Source organism: Tamandua tetradactyla, chromosome 21, assembly GCF_023851605.1.
Source record: "Tamandua tetradactyla isolate mTamTet1 chromosome 21, mTamTet1.pri, whole genome shotgun sequence".
NCBI lineage: Eukaryota > Metazoa > Chordata > Mammalia > Pilosa > Myrmecophagidae > Tamandua > Tamandua tetradactyla.
Window position 1 is genome coordinate 29,358,493 of NC_135347.1, and position 15,449 is coordinate 29,373,941.

Sequence of the window (15,449 nt, forward strand, 5' to 3'; positions counted from 1 at the left end):
AATTGCTTGTTCTTTTTTATCTTTATATATTCTATATATGAGACTTTCATAGACGTGGAGTTTGTAAATAGCCCAGTCTATAGATTGTCTTTACCTCCCTTTAATGGGTCATTTGCAGAGAAAAGGTTATAAATTGATGAAGTACAATTTCTTGAATTTTCCTTTATAGATTGTATTTTTGGTGTCATGTCTAAATTGTTTACCAAGCCCCTCACCTTGAATATTTTCTCCTATATTTTCTTTTAAGAATTTTATAGTTTTGTGTTTTCTGTTCAAATACATAATTAATTTTGAGTTAACTTTGGTAAGTTATGAGGTTTAGATCAAAATTTAGTTTTTGGCTGTAGATAATCAATTTTGCTCTAGCACAGTTTGCTTAAAAAGTATTCTTCCATTGAATTGCTTTGGCAAATTTGTGAAAAGTCAGTTTGCCTTAATTTTTGTGGGCTGATTTCTGGTTTCTTTATTCTATTCTATTGTTGTATGTGTATGTCCCTTCATAAAGACCATAGAGTTTTGATAACTGTAAATATATAATCAGTATTGAAATTAGGTAGAGTAATTCCTGCAATTTTGTGCTTCCTTTTCAAAATTGTTTTAGCTATTTTAGTTTATTGCATTTCCATAAAAATAAGATATTCTTGTCTAGAATAGTCTTGTCTATATCTATACTGTTTTGCTTTTTTTTTTTTTTTGTGCTGAAATTTTGAAAAGACTTTCCTTATAAGTATATAGCACTTTGTGGATAATTGACATCTTTACCACTGTACATCTTCCAATCCATAAATACAGTATGTACCCATTTTTAGACTTTCTTTATGTTCTTTCATTCGTGTGTTGTAATTTTCAGGATATAACCCCTAAACTTGTTTTTAAGATTTATACCTATTTCTTTCTCTTTTCTTGTGTGTAATTGTACAGTATGCTTTATTTTTAATTTTGGTATCTTTGGGTTCATTGGTAAAAATGCAGTTTTTTTTTTGCATGATGATCATGTATAATGAGCCTTGCTGAACTCTTTCATTAGGTCTAAGAGTTTTGGTTTGTTTGTTTTGTAGATTACCAGAGATTTTCTCTCTGGGACATGATGTCATTTTCTCTCTGGGTGATGATGCCATCACCTTTATGAATGAGAATATCTGGCAAATTCTGATCTGAACCTACTAGAGTCTTGACCATACATTATCTTAAAGACTATATGAAAATTAAGACCACTGACAGCTTTTAAGACTAATCACTCTCTCTTCCCCTCTGCCTCAAATCTGGGCAAGTCTTTAGGGTCAGTGGGAGACTTAAACCAGTCAAGCCTCTCTTCTAAGTAAAGATTCTTATCTGAACCCACCTTAAACACTGTAAAACCTCAAATCAGTCTCCTTTCATTGCACTCTCAAATTATTTTCAGACCAGCTTAGGAGGTCCATCTTTCTCTCCACAGAAATCTTCCTATGTATGAAAACAGAACTTTTCATACTTTATTGGATTATAGGTGGTTCTATCAGTGCCAACATTCAAACCAAATTTTGGGTGGGGATCCATCCTTTCTTTTAAAGGTGGTCACAACAGAAGTAATTATCCAAGTAGAGAAGACAGGTAAACAATTAGATATAAGAGCCTAGATTTAATAATATAATCCAGGGGAAAGGACACTGCTGGAGTTATCAGCATATAGATAGCACTTAAAGATGTTAATTTTATGAAGTGCATATACAGTATAAATGATAGTATAAGGGAAAGGTGCTCAATTTCAGTCATGAGTGAGTATAAAGAAAGATTTCATGAAGAATTAATCAACCGAGTTGATTCATGAAAGAGGAATAGCCAATTTTTAAATTATTATTATTATTATTATTTTGCATGGGCAGGCACTGGGGGAATTGCCGATTTTTAAGCAGAGAAGTAGGTCAAGTTTATTTAAGCCAAAGTGAAAGGGGGAGGAGATGCACAGGAAGGAACTATTCACACAACTGAAAACAGTTCTCTGTGACTAGAGTAAGGAAACTATGGTGGTTTGAAGCTATATATATATATATATATATATATATATCCCAGAAAAATAGGTTCTCACTGTAAATCCATTCCTATAGACGTGAACTCATCATAATTAGGACCTTTTGTTGAGGTTACTTCAGTTAGGGTGTAGCCTATCTCAATCAGGATAGTTCTTAATCCTGTTACTGGAGTCCTTTATAAGAGAATTAAATTCAGACAAAGAAAGAGAAAGCCACAGGAAGTAAGCAGCTGAAATTAATGAAACCTGGAAGAGAAGAGAGAGACCAAGAGATGCCGCCATGTGTCTTGCCATGTGATGAGGAGCCAAGAATTGCTGACAGCCAGTCCAGAATTGCAAAATCTTTGGGGAGAAAACATCACCTTGATGATGCCTTGATTTAGACAATTTCCCAACCTGAAAACCATAAATGAATACATTCCCACTGTTTAATCTGACCCATTTCATGGTATTTGCTTAAGCAGCTTAGAAAACATAAACAGAATCCATAAAGGCCATGGATGGTGGTTGTACATAAGGTATAACCAGAACCAGGGGCTGAGAGGAGTAACGAAATATTCACATATACGCATTAGCCTGATCGTATTAGTTCCCAACAGAAAACCTAACAAAGGAAGCAAGATATATAATATATCAGGAGAAGATCATACTTTCATTATAGTTAAGATGTAAGAAAATAACTAAAGAACGAACAATAAATTGGAAACAAATCAATAAAATAGCTTGGCCAAGATTTTACAATGTTTCACAACTAGTCAGGGTTTCCATGGTAATTGTGTCCCTGATCTTTCTTCTTATCAAAAACACATGCACATTTATATAGGGAAATTTACCCTACAGAGGGTTCCGGAAAGATCATCAGATGCTGTGTCAGCCATATAATGTTGATTTTATTTTAACCCATTAATGTTTGTCTCACTTTACTTTATCTGTAAATAAATTCTGTGGTACCCTAATTCTGCTGCATTGGATGTCAGGCAAAGAAAGACGTTTCCAGGGTAAATTAAAGATGAAAACTGTAAGGTAATCAAATTTAAATCTTTTATTTGTTTGTTTTTCAGGACTTTAAGATAAATTGATAATTTATGATACACTGAAAATCCAAAGGAGGTTATGATATGTTATGTTCTCCAAACATATTGAGAACTATTTTCTACTTTGGGTGTGTTGAAGAACTGCATTTCTGCAGGATACACTTTGGGAAATTATGTTTTACTATTTCACAAAAGTATACAGTATCCTAAGAATCAGATAAATAATTCACTTTGAAATTCATATTTCTGCCATTTTGAAGGTTGAAACAAAGTCTTTTGTCATACCGGCTAATACAGTATATCGAAAAAATCTTTTTTTATGGGAATTTTTAACTGGGAAAGAAACTGCATATGATGTTTTTTATTTCTTTTATAGTATCCAAATTCACACCATGTCTCAATGTGCCTTTGTGTAAATATCTACTAAAGAATGAGCAATTTCTCTTCTGATTCATGTTTTATTTGATAACCATAAGAGTAAAAGCAAGTTGCACCAAAAGTATATTTTAAAATGTCATTCTTATATTTTAAAATATACCATAGATAATAGTTCCGTTCTTATAAATGCATTATAATAGCATTGGAAAAGATCTGGGAGGAATATAATAGTAAGTCATATTAAATGCAAGGAACATTCTGTCTTGAAAGTAAAAAATGACACTCGTTGCATTTTTGAAATGCCATAATGCCTTTCATCTGGATACTTCAAATATTTTGGGTATGAAAATGACTGTTTCAGGTTTACATAACGGACTTAGGAAAAGGAGGATGCTGTGTAAGTAAAAACATTGTGTTTTTCAAAAAGAAAATTTGTTTTCATAGCACTTATAGGAGAGTTGGAAGTTTGGGTTTTGCCTTTTTGGTTATTAGAAAAGAAGCTTTTCTTACTCTGTTTAATAACATTCAGGAGATTAGTGGGGTCAGAAAGAGCCAGTTGCTTGGACATATACTCAACATGATAGCAAACGGTGAATTATGTTAAGTAATGAATTTGTTCTAGTTTGCTAGCTGCTGGAATGCAATATACCAGAAATGGAATGGCTTTTAAAAAGGTGAATTTAATCAGATGCTAGTTTACAGTTCCAAGGCTGAGAAAATGTCCCAATTAAAACAAGTCTATATAAATGTCCAATCAAAGGCATCCAGGGAAAGATATCTTTGTTCAAGAAGGCCGATCAAGTTCAGGGTTTCTCTCTCATCTGGAAGGGCACATGGTTAACACAGCATCATCTGCTAGCTTCTTCTCCTGGTTTCCTCTTTCATGAAGTTCCCTGGGAGACATTTTCCTTCTTTATCTCCAAAAGTTGCTGGCTGGTGTGCTCTGCTTCTCCTGGATATGTCATTCTGCTCTGCTCTCTCTGAATCTCTCATTTTCCAAAATGTTTCCTCTTTTATAGGACTTCAGAAACTAATCAAGACCCACCCAAATGGGTGGAGACACACATCCAGCTAATCCAACTTAACAACCACTCTTGATTAAATCACATCTCCAGGAAGATGATCTAATTACAGTTTCAAACATACAATACTGAATAGAGATTTGAAGAAATGGCTGCCTTTACAAAATGGGATTAGGATTAAAACATGGCTTTTCTAGGGTGCATACATTCTTTCAAACCAACACAAGATTAAAATCCAAGTAGATAGGTCAGAGGATAACAACACACGGTAAAAATAGTAGAAACCCTCTTGTACCTTCCTTAAGCTCATGAGGGCATCTTCTGATTTCATGGTCTTTGTGGTCAGTTCAGTATGGGCATCTGTATGTCAAGGAAGCATTGAGTCAACATTCCTTCAGTACATTCATTTATAAGCCAGGCCATAAAGTTTGCACTACATGACAATGAAGTCCCCTGTGATTGCACATGCCAGAGACTTGGTTCTGAGTTCCTGGTAATACCCTTATAATCACTGTAAGGGTATTAAGACAGTCACTGTAAATACTATTCCAAGATCCATTCTTCCATATTTCATTGTTAATATGACTTATTATAATGATGTAATATGACTTAGAGCTTTGCAGCTTCAGATCTTAAATTTCTAGGCTAGGGGCATTGTGAGAAATAATTTGGCCATAGTCTAAACACTGAGTAAATATTAGCATTATATGTTACCTTTCGTAAAACACTTTTGTGAAGTTTCTTTTGAATATGAATATAATCATTATCTGTACAAAAATCACCCTCAATTAGCTTCTACAGTGTTGTCATATTAGCTAACAAAAGATTGTTCTGGATAGACAAGCACTGATTTGGGGGGTTGAAAATAAGACAAAAGGGAAAGTGGTATGACTATGGCTGGAACAAAATATGGATCCATGTTTGGCCCTAGTTTTCTATTACTGATAAAATCTGTGGCTTTATGAAATATTGGAATAGTCTGAGAGTATTTACTGAACCCAAATGAGTTCAAGGAGGAAGGAAGAGTTAAAACAGTGAGGAAATTCCAGAGAGTGAACTTTAGCAACCGCAAGTTAGCACTGGCAGTTTCACTCTAAGTGTGGGTTGGCCTTGCCCTATCAGTTTAGATGTGGGAGCTAATTAAAATCTAAACACAGAGCATAAAGACGTTACCCAGGATGTTTGCTTTTTGTTGGCTTCCTATCTATTCTCCAAGGCATAATTTTACATTTTTCATTTTACTGTAAAACATCCACTATATTCCAAATATTTAAAAGATACTTTCACACATGACTAATACTCTTTTAAACTTCACTATGCTCCAGCAGGTTATTATCATCACTTTACAGTTGAAAAAATCTCAGGCTCAGATTAAACAATTTGGTCCAAATCACTGAAATCTATAGTAAAAGAGAACAAATTGTTATATAAATTTTCATTCCCAAGTAGGTACTCTTTCCATGGAAACTTACTCCATGCATTCAATAATACATTGACTATCTACTGAACCCTTACCAAGTATTCAGCACTGAATTAAGTGCAAAGGGTATGTGGCAGTCACTGTAAATACTATTCCAAGATCCATTCTTCCATATTTCATTGTTAATTGAAGGCCAATACCAGTTGAGACAGACCCAGAGAAGGTCTCATATGGCTTCTCCAGCCAATCAAATGTGATCTAACCCCTCATTGGGTGTTTACATACTTTTCTTGCTTCTCTTGCAGCGGTGGGTGGCCATGTTACTCAGTGATGGCAAAGAAAAGATTTCTGTGTGGAAAAACAGCCTCTCAGGAGAAAACCTTGCTCCTGCGCTTTCTTTCTTCCGGTTGTAGTGCTGTTTAAGAAAGTGTTGTCTGTAACTATGGGCTGTGAAAGGCTGAGGATATTGAATAAACTTGAAATGGGTTGATGATATCATTGAGGTAAGGCACTGATAAACCAAGGTCTGTGTTCTAGGTTTTTATAATGTAGTTGGGTTAGTGATGACTTCAGGAGGAACGGAGACCTTCGGAAGGATCAGTAAAAGTTAATTAAGCAAAGAGAGTAGTGTCCTCTCAGGTATCTGGGTAGCACATTATGTTCTAAAACTCAAAATATATGATGATTTGCAAACTATACACAATATTTATATGTCAAAAATGAAGCATTCTTTATTTACATTCATTTTTTACTTTATCTTGTTCATATCATTCTATGAAGATTTGTTCTTGCTAATGGCTTATAATGGTATGGAGAATGCTGTGAACTTGTCCATTAAAGGTGACTTAGATTCTATTTTACAGTCTTTTTTATTGCTGTGTATACCCAGAAGACATTGGTTAAAGGCTCTCATCTTTCTTTCACTTTGAACTATTCATAAAGAATTATGGTACAGGGAGAAATGCACATGTTCTTATGGTGCCATTGAGCTCAATTATCTTCAAATTATGTCAATGAGGGCTCAGTGAAGCTCTGATACCAGGCTGAATGTGAAGACTTACAAATGGGCTGGAAAACTCCCTTGGATTTCATTACAAATCTAAGTTCTATAGCAACCCTCAACCTTTTTTTTTTGAGAATAAGAGAAAAAAGTTAGGATAGTTGGTATTTCCCATTTTTTAGGAAACCTTCAAGTTCCATTATACTTCTTATGTGATGGGCATTCCTATATTGATGGGGAATGGAGGTATGATGGGGGGAAATTATTCTATACCTGGAACTGAGACAGTAACTAATCCAGCTCTATAATATGTCATTATAACCCAGTTCCCATGGAAATATGCATTAATAATCATACTTTTCATATTTGAATCCCCTGAAATTATGATATGCTACAACGTATCGAGTGTACATGGTCAGGATTAAGTATGCATCTATCTTCTGACTTACCTTCACAAGGATTAAATAAAACTCTATCTCATTGTTAAAAATGAGAAAACCTGTTTCTTTTGTGGTAAGAAGTAAAAAGATATAGTATAACCTAACAGTAGAGCAGTGATTTTGCTGATCTAGCTGGCATAAACACTCTGCAAAGTATTGAAGATTATTTATATAATCTCACATTATTTACATAAAACTTGAGAGCCCCAAGTTTCACCTTAAAGTGAAGGAAAATTTAATTCTTAAGTGGTTTTAAAAATATTCTACATATTTAAAAACCAATTGGACTAGAATTTACACAATGTTATTGTGCTGGTTTGAAACTGTTATGTACTCCAGAAAAGCCACATTCTTTTAATCTGGATCCAATATTGTAGGGCATGATCTTTTGATTAGCTTAGTTCCATCGAGATGTGGCACACTTAATTATGGGTGTGAACTTTTTATTAGATGGTGATGTGACTCTGCCTATTGAAGGTGAGTCTTGGTTAGCTCACTGGAGACCTTAAAACAGCTGACACAGGGAAACATTTATGAGAAAGCTTAGACATAGATGTTTGGAAATGCAGAAGCCACCAGAGATGCCAGGAGTTGAGGAAGCCAACAGAAGCTAGAGAGGAACCAGAGTCCATTAGACGCCGCCATGTGCCTTCCCATGAGATGCTGTGCCGGTTGAAAGCATTATGCACCCCAGAAGATCTGTGTTTTAATTATGATTCAATCTTGTGAGGGCAACCATTTCTTTTAATCCTAATTCAATAATGTAGGTTGGAATCTTTTGATTAGATTGTCTCCACAGATATATGACACACCCAATTTTGGGAATGGTTTCTTGATTAGATGGAGATGTGACTCCAACCATTCCAGGTGGGTCTTGATTAGTTTACTGGAATCCCTTAAAAGGAAACATTTTGGAGGGAGTCAGAAATGCCAAAAACAACAGAAGCCTCAGAGCCAACAGAAAATTCACAGCAGAGCTGACACAGATGCAGACATGTGGAAACAGAGTCATAGATGTTTGGAAGTGCTTAGAGTCCAGCACATGTATCCATGAAATGTTGAGCAAGCCAGAACCTGAAGAGAACCAAGGGAAGCGAAGAGATGAAAGCAGCCCTGGAAAAGTAAAGTAAGGAACCCCGACAAGAATAGAGGCTGAAAGTAACAGAGCCCAGGAGCCAGCCACGTGACTTCAAAATTGACAGAGGTGTTCCTGACCCATCAGCCTCTCTTGAGTGAAAGTAACCTCTTGCTGGTGCCTTAACTTGGACACTTTGACTTCCTTAGAACTGTACATTTGTAACTTATTAAATTTCCCTTTTTAAAAGCCATTCAGGGTAGGCCACAGTGGCTTGCAGGCAAAGTTCTCTCCTCCATGCTGGAGACCTGGGTTCAATTCCCAGTGCCAGCCCATGCAAAAAAAAAAAAAAAAAAAAAATGCCATTCAAGCCATTCCAGGTCTGGTGTGTCACATTCTGGAAGCTAGCAAACTAATACCGATGCTAAGCAAAGAAATGAAACCTAGAGTTTTGACCCGGAGCAGCCAAGACAAAATCCATGAACATTAAGAGAGGAAGCCACTGGAATCAGAAGCTGGAAGAAACAGGATCAGGAACAAGGTTCGGCAGGTGCCAGCCAAATGCCTTCCCATGTGACAGATATCGGGCTTTCTTTGGAGTCAAGGTGTCTTTCTCCAGATGCCTTAGTTTAGATATTTTTAAGGACTTAGAACTGTAAACTTGTAACTTAATGAATTGTCTTTATAAAAGTCATTCCATTTCTGGTATATTCCCAATCCATCAGAGTTAGCAAATTAAAATAATTACCAACCTAGTTTCCATTGTAGGATGACCATATGAATTCTTGACCTGCTCTGTGGCAAAACTGTTATTGGGTTATAATGGCACTAAAGCTTTCATTTGGGTATGAGATTGATCTTGTAGATATTTTTGAAACAAGTAGAGATAAATTACCTCCACCAGCTCAGAAAGTAGTGGTTTGAAACTATGTACCCCCAAAAACTATGTCCTTAAAGCTAATCCATTCCTGTGGGTGTAAGCCTATTTTAAGTAGGGCTCTTTGATTAGGTAACTTCAGGTAAGGTAAAGCCCAGGGTGGATCTTAATCCTCTTACTGAAGCCCTTTATAAATAAGATGAATACTGAAAGAGAGAGACAGACAGACAGACAGAGAGACAGAAACAGAGAGACAGAGAGGAACAGAAAACCATGAAGCAAGAAGCTGAAAGTGATGAAACGCAGATGAGAAGGAAGAGACCCATTTGCCTTGCCATATGGCAGGAGTCCAGGGTAATTGGCAGCCAGTATTCAGGAAGAAAGTATTGTTTTTATGATGACTTGATTTGGACATTTTATGGCATCAAAACTGCAAGTTTATAAGCTAATAAATTCCTATTATTAAAAGTCAACCCATTTCATGGTATCTGTTTTGAGCAGGTAACTTTTCAGTTTTGCAAATAGCACTTGCTGTTAGAAAATAAAATAATCAGTAAAATGATATGAGTGCACATGACTAAGACTTAGAAATAAGCACTCTACTTGTTAACATGAATTAATTGAGTCCCTGAAGACTTTTAGGCCACTTTTGGGTAAATGCAGCTGCAACTATAGAATTTTGGTTTTCATTTATGGACTTTGACTGCCCTAGACCAAGATATTTTCCTTGAAAGTCTTGAGTGAGTTCTTATACAGACAATTAAGGGATAATCTGGAAGAACATGCTGGCATGAGCCTCTTTTCACATCTAGGAAATCACTGTGGAAATATATGGCTTTGGAAATGGGTTAGAAAAACAGGAACAAGCCATTGATCTGAACGATCTAGATTTTGGGAGATAAGACAAACTTAAACTTCTATATGATTGCACATATAAATAATGTTAAAAATAAGGTCAAGCAAAGTATAGTGATTTTAAGAAGATAATGGCTTATATTAAAGTGGAGTTTTTTTCTACAAATACAAATAATAATGCAATAGAATAGAGTACAATTAATAGAGAAATAAAATACAATTCAATACAATAAATGTAACACATCAATATAATTCAATACATTAATAAAAATGAGATAATATTTATATAGAATATTTCATAGAACAGAAATGCTTTAGAGAAAATCCAACATTTTTTTATGTTGAAATTCTAAGCAAATTAGAAATAGAAGCATATGACAGACAGACTAAATGGCATTCTAAAGATATCCATATCTTTATCCTCAGAGCCTATGAATATATTGCATAGCACAAGAGAATTAAGGTAGGAGATAGAATTAAGGAAGTCAATGGTTGCCAATCAACTGATTGTAAAAGAGTGAGATTATGTGACTACTTTTATGTGCCCAATGTAATCACAAGATTCCTTAGGAGTAAAAGACAGAGACCAGAGTGTCAGTGTCTTAGTGATGCAATGTGAAGAACATGACTGGACTCTGCCAGATTTGAAGATGGAATGGTGCCAGGAGCTACGGAATGCAGACAGTCTCTTGCAGCTGGAAAAATAAAAAAGGATTCTTCCCGAGAGTCTCCAGGAAAAGTTCGGCCTTGCTGTTATTCAGATATTAGTACAGTGAGACACCTGTTTCAGAATTATGAGTTCCAGAACTGTAAGACAATATGTGTTTGCTGTTTTACACCATATGTTTGTGGCCGATGGACTTAGAGGAAGGAAGCAGGAGGGAGAAAAGAAATATGACAGTTTCAGATCCAAACGAAGATTTGTAATAAAAGTTTGGAATAGCCGATGACAGAGTTTCAAGAAGGAAATCCATTTTCTTGCCATTATGATATTTGCAGTCTAATTGGAAAATACAAACATTAAAGGAATACTTACGTCAGTTAAATGTGGAAGATTGAATACCCACACATGTTGTTATTCCGGGTGAAGCCACATACATGCGCAAATATGTGGTTAAATAGACTCTTTATAAGCAATATTCTGCAAGGATAGAAAGAACAGGGGAGGAGAAAACATTATTGAAACTAAAAAAGAAATGGTCAGGTGGCAAAAGATTCAGAAAAGCAGACAGAACTGATTATTATGTCTGCAATGTAGAAAAGAAGCAATACAATTTACCCATCAGAATTCCTGTACCTTGGCAAATATGGTATATGGGCAGTGCTAAGAGAAGCAAGATTGATGAAAAGTTCATTTAAGTAGCTACAAGTGCCTCTCCCCTGCTTTACTCAGGCTGTCACTCTGTTTCCCCACCATATTGTAATACTATAATTGTGGTCTTTCCATGCAACTGTGAAGAGAATTAAAGTCTCTGGGACAACAGACATGGTTGAAAGGAAAATGAAAAATGTAGTGATTAAATATCTGGTTGAGTTCCCAATGCCTAGATTCCTACCTGTTTTGCTCCATAAGTCTTTCTCTTCCCAGAAAGAAAATGGAAAATTTTGCTCTGGAAAATGTTACCAATAAAACTGTAGTCTTTCAACAAAATTGCTCAGCCAGATTTACTCCCTGCAATCCCCACCACAATGCTTATTGGTTTCACTAAGTCTTTTAGTGCACTAATCCTAAATATGACAAGACAAATAAAAATCCCCAACTTGGAGAAAAGTCTCAAATGTGAAAGGTGAAAATTGAAGCACAAAAGTAAACTATAATTTGTAGGAAACATGGACAATTTGAAGGTAAAGTGAAATGCTAAATCCTATTGTGAATATCATTAGAGAGGTAAGAGAAGATATTTTAACTTTTAGTAAGAAAAGAATAATATGAATAAAAGGATACTGAGATGGGTGCAAGGGTAGTTTGGTGGTAGAATTCTTGCCTGCCATGCGGGAGACCCAGGTTTGATTCACAGTTCATGAGCTTCCCCAAAAACAAACAAACAAACTAGAATTCAACAAGTGGTGCTGCAACAACAGGATACTCACATAGAAAATTAATGAAATGTAACCCCGCCATACAGCATACAAAAAAATAAGATACTAAGTTTTTTAAAAATAACTCTAGAGGGTGGTACAATCATGGCTCAGTGGCAGATTTCTCACCTGCCATGTTGGAGACCCGGTTCTATTCCCAGTATCACCTATGCCAAAAAACATAATAATAATAATAATTCTAGAAAGTTAAGAATATAATGGAAGGACTTAAATTAGTAGTAATCTTCAAGAAAACATGGCAAGACATCAAATAGAAAATAAGAAGGAAAAGCTAAGGTAAATTGGTGACCAATCCAGATGCAGAAATGGGGAAGGAGCCCACTCTACTGAACCCACCCCACAGCAGTCCACACTGCCCAAGCCAACTGTTACGTGAGCTAGAAACTAACTTCTGCAGTAGCAAACTGAAGGGATTAGGGATTGTTTGTTACAGAAGTAGCTACATGATTAATACAGAAATGTAAACACTATTTCTCTAATCTAAATTCTGATATAACTAAATTGGGAAAATGGATGTGTTCTAGTCTGCTAGCTGCTGGGATGCAATATACTAGAAACGGAATGGCTTTTAAAAAGGTAATTTAATAAATTGCTTGTTTACAGTTCTAAGGCCAAGAAAATGTCCCAATTAAAACAAGTCTATAGAAACATCCAATCTAAGGCATCCAGTAAAAGATACCTTGGTTCAAGAAGGCCGATGAAGTTCAGAGTTTCTCTCTCAAGTGAGAAGGCACATGGCGAACACAGTCAGGGCTTCTCTCTCAGTTGGAAGTGCACATGGCGAACACGGTGTCATCTATCTTTCTCTCCTGGCTTCCAGTTTCGTGAAGATTATTCTACCTTTATAAAATGGGATTTTGATTAAAACATGGCTTTTCTAAGGGGCATACTTCCTTTCAAACCAGCACAGGATGTATGGAAAAGTTGCTTGTGTATGACAGGGAAGGGGATGGAAAAAGAGACAAACTCTTTAGTTCCATTGTGATATGTCTTAGATAATGCCTCAAGATGAAAAATTAAGAAGTAGCAAGTCAGCATGTTACATAAGGAAATTTGGAAAAATAGAAAAAAAATTGCCTGAAAAATTTTCAAAAGGTTGTTCTTGTGGAAGAATAATTGTGAGATAAAGATCTCTTTTTCTTACAGATTTTTAAAAAGTTATTTGCCTCTTTAAATTTTATGTATGTATAATTTAGTTAAAACTCTGGAAAAAAGAAAAAAATAATTTGTGTGTGAAGGTTGTTGCAGCTGGGAATGCTAAATGTGCCAAGGTATGGCAAAACTGAGAAATTCAATCTAGGCTGAGGAATTAGGGAAGATTTCAGAGAAGAAAACTTTTCATTTGAGATCTGAAAGAAGATTTGATATTATGCGGGGTATTTTCATATACTTATTTATTGCTGTATGAGCTATATGATCCATTCACTTGTTAGAAATTTGGGGGAAGCTCCATTTGATTAATGAAATGGCACTATGAGAAAAGTATATCATTGAAACATTCTTCAAATGTGGTTTATGTAGATATAGTAGTCTTAGAGAATTATACTGATCTTACCCAAATTATAAACAGTTAGCATGATGAGACTTATGAAAGAAGAAGGAACTAAAAAGTAATATTTTGTTTCTCAAATTTGAAAAAAAAAAAAAGAAGGTAGAATGCAATGTCTTTTATTCCTTGTATCATCATAATCAATTGTGGTTGAAGAATACTTCTGCCATATGTGAAGTGGCATGGTACATGGAGAATTGGGGTCTTCTTCCTTCTAAAAAACTCAGATGTAACCAATAAAACTCAGAGATAAAATAATGTGCTTTTTAATAAAACCCAGAAATGTATATGATACATTTTAAAGCTCCCTGTACTTTAATTTATGTTTTCTGTTTACTGCTCTGACGGAATCAGACCCTGAGTACAATGGATCATTTACCCAGTTACCTTTAGAATAATATATATTTTTCACAATAGAAAATTCAGGAGCAATTTTGTTTTTCTTGAACCATTCCCCAACCCCTAACAACCCAGTTATGTCTACTCTCAGAATTGGTTATGCTTATCCTTCTTCCTTTACAATGTTTTCTAAAATTAATGCTGACAAAAATAACTTGGGGGAATAGATGGAAAACTTAATTAGGTGAAAGGAAAAATGACACATCAAAGCATGCCCCAATACCCTTGAGCTACAATATGAAGCTATGCCATTGTTCTTACAAGAAATCATTTTCTGGCTTTCCATATGTGAAAAGTGTGAAAATGATGCATGATCTGTTAGTTTAAAGACTCTGGCAGAAATCATATGTAAATCATTTGTTGGTTTAGGGGAAAAATACCCTGGAAAACTTTCACCAGATGTTATATTTCAGTAATAGCATTCCTCTTTTCTGACAAGCCTTTTATTTTCTTTTTTGTTTTTTAACCAGTGAGGCCCCTTTTATTGCATTTCTCTCCAATAAGGTCTCCACAGCGCCAAGTTCTTTGCCTACCGAATTGTTCCAAATGGGATTATTTGACTAAACAACTCATTCTCACAAGCTGTTTGATATACTTCAAGAATTCTACCCTTGTAGACATTAAAATGTACGAAGTTGATTTCAAATTGTTTATAATCTTTACAGCACTATCCCAGTCTTCTCCTTTATTAAAACTCGGGAATTATCTGTCTTCTAAACCTGAAAGAATTTCATTAGAAAATTCTCTCAATTTAAAATCACTGCTATTGTGTTTCTCCATGTTTTCTCTGCCTTTGTTTTGGCCGATTTTCTTGAGCCTGCATGTGGTAGTGGGGGGGTATTAAATTTTTTTGTTAACATTTTTGACTGTTCAATTCAGATGCCAAGTATTATTGGCACTCAGTGATTAAGTATTAAAGAATTAAAGAATAAGAAGATGATAAGCATTTGGGAGAACATACATAATTTATATCAATATCATGAATGGAAACCTCACCAATATCATACAAGAAGTAGGAACAGTGGGATTATGGTTTGTTGCAAGTTTAAAAAGTGATTTACTTACTTTAAATGGCAGAAAGCATCTCTACTGAAAAATAAGAATATGCTTCATAAATAAAAGAGCTACAGGGAAAGACATGAATATGTATTACCCAGAAACAATGACTTCTACTAAGAGAAAACATTTCTTTGAAAAATTAGATTGTGCTCCACAAAGGATAATTCTATGCATTTATTTATTGGGAACTTAAAAGTATCACTTTTGTGTTCTTAAATTCCTCATAATACTGC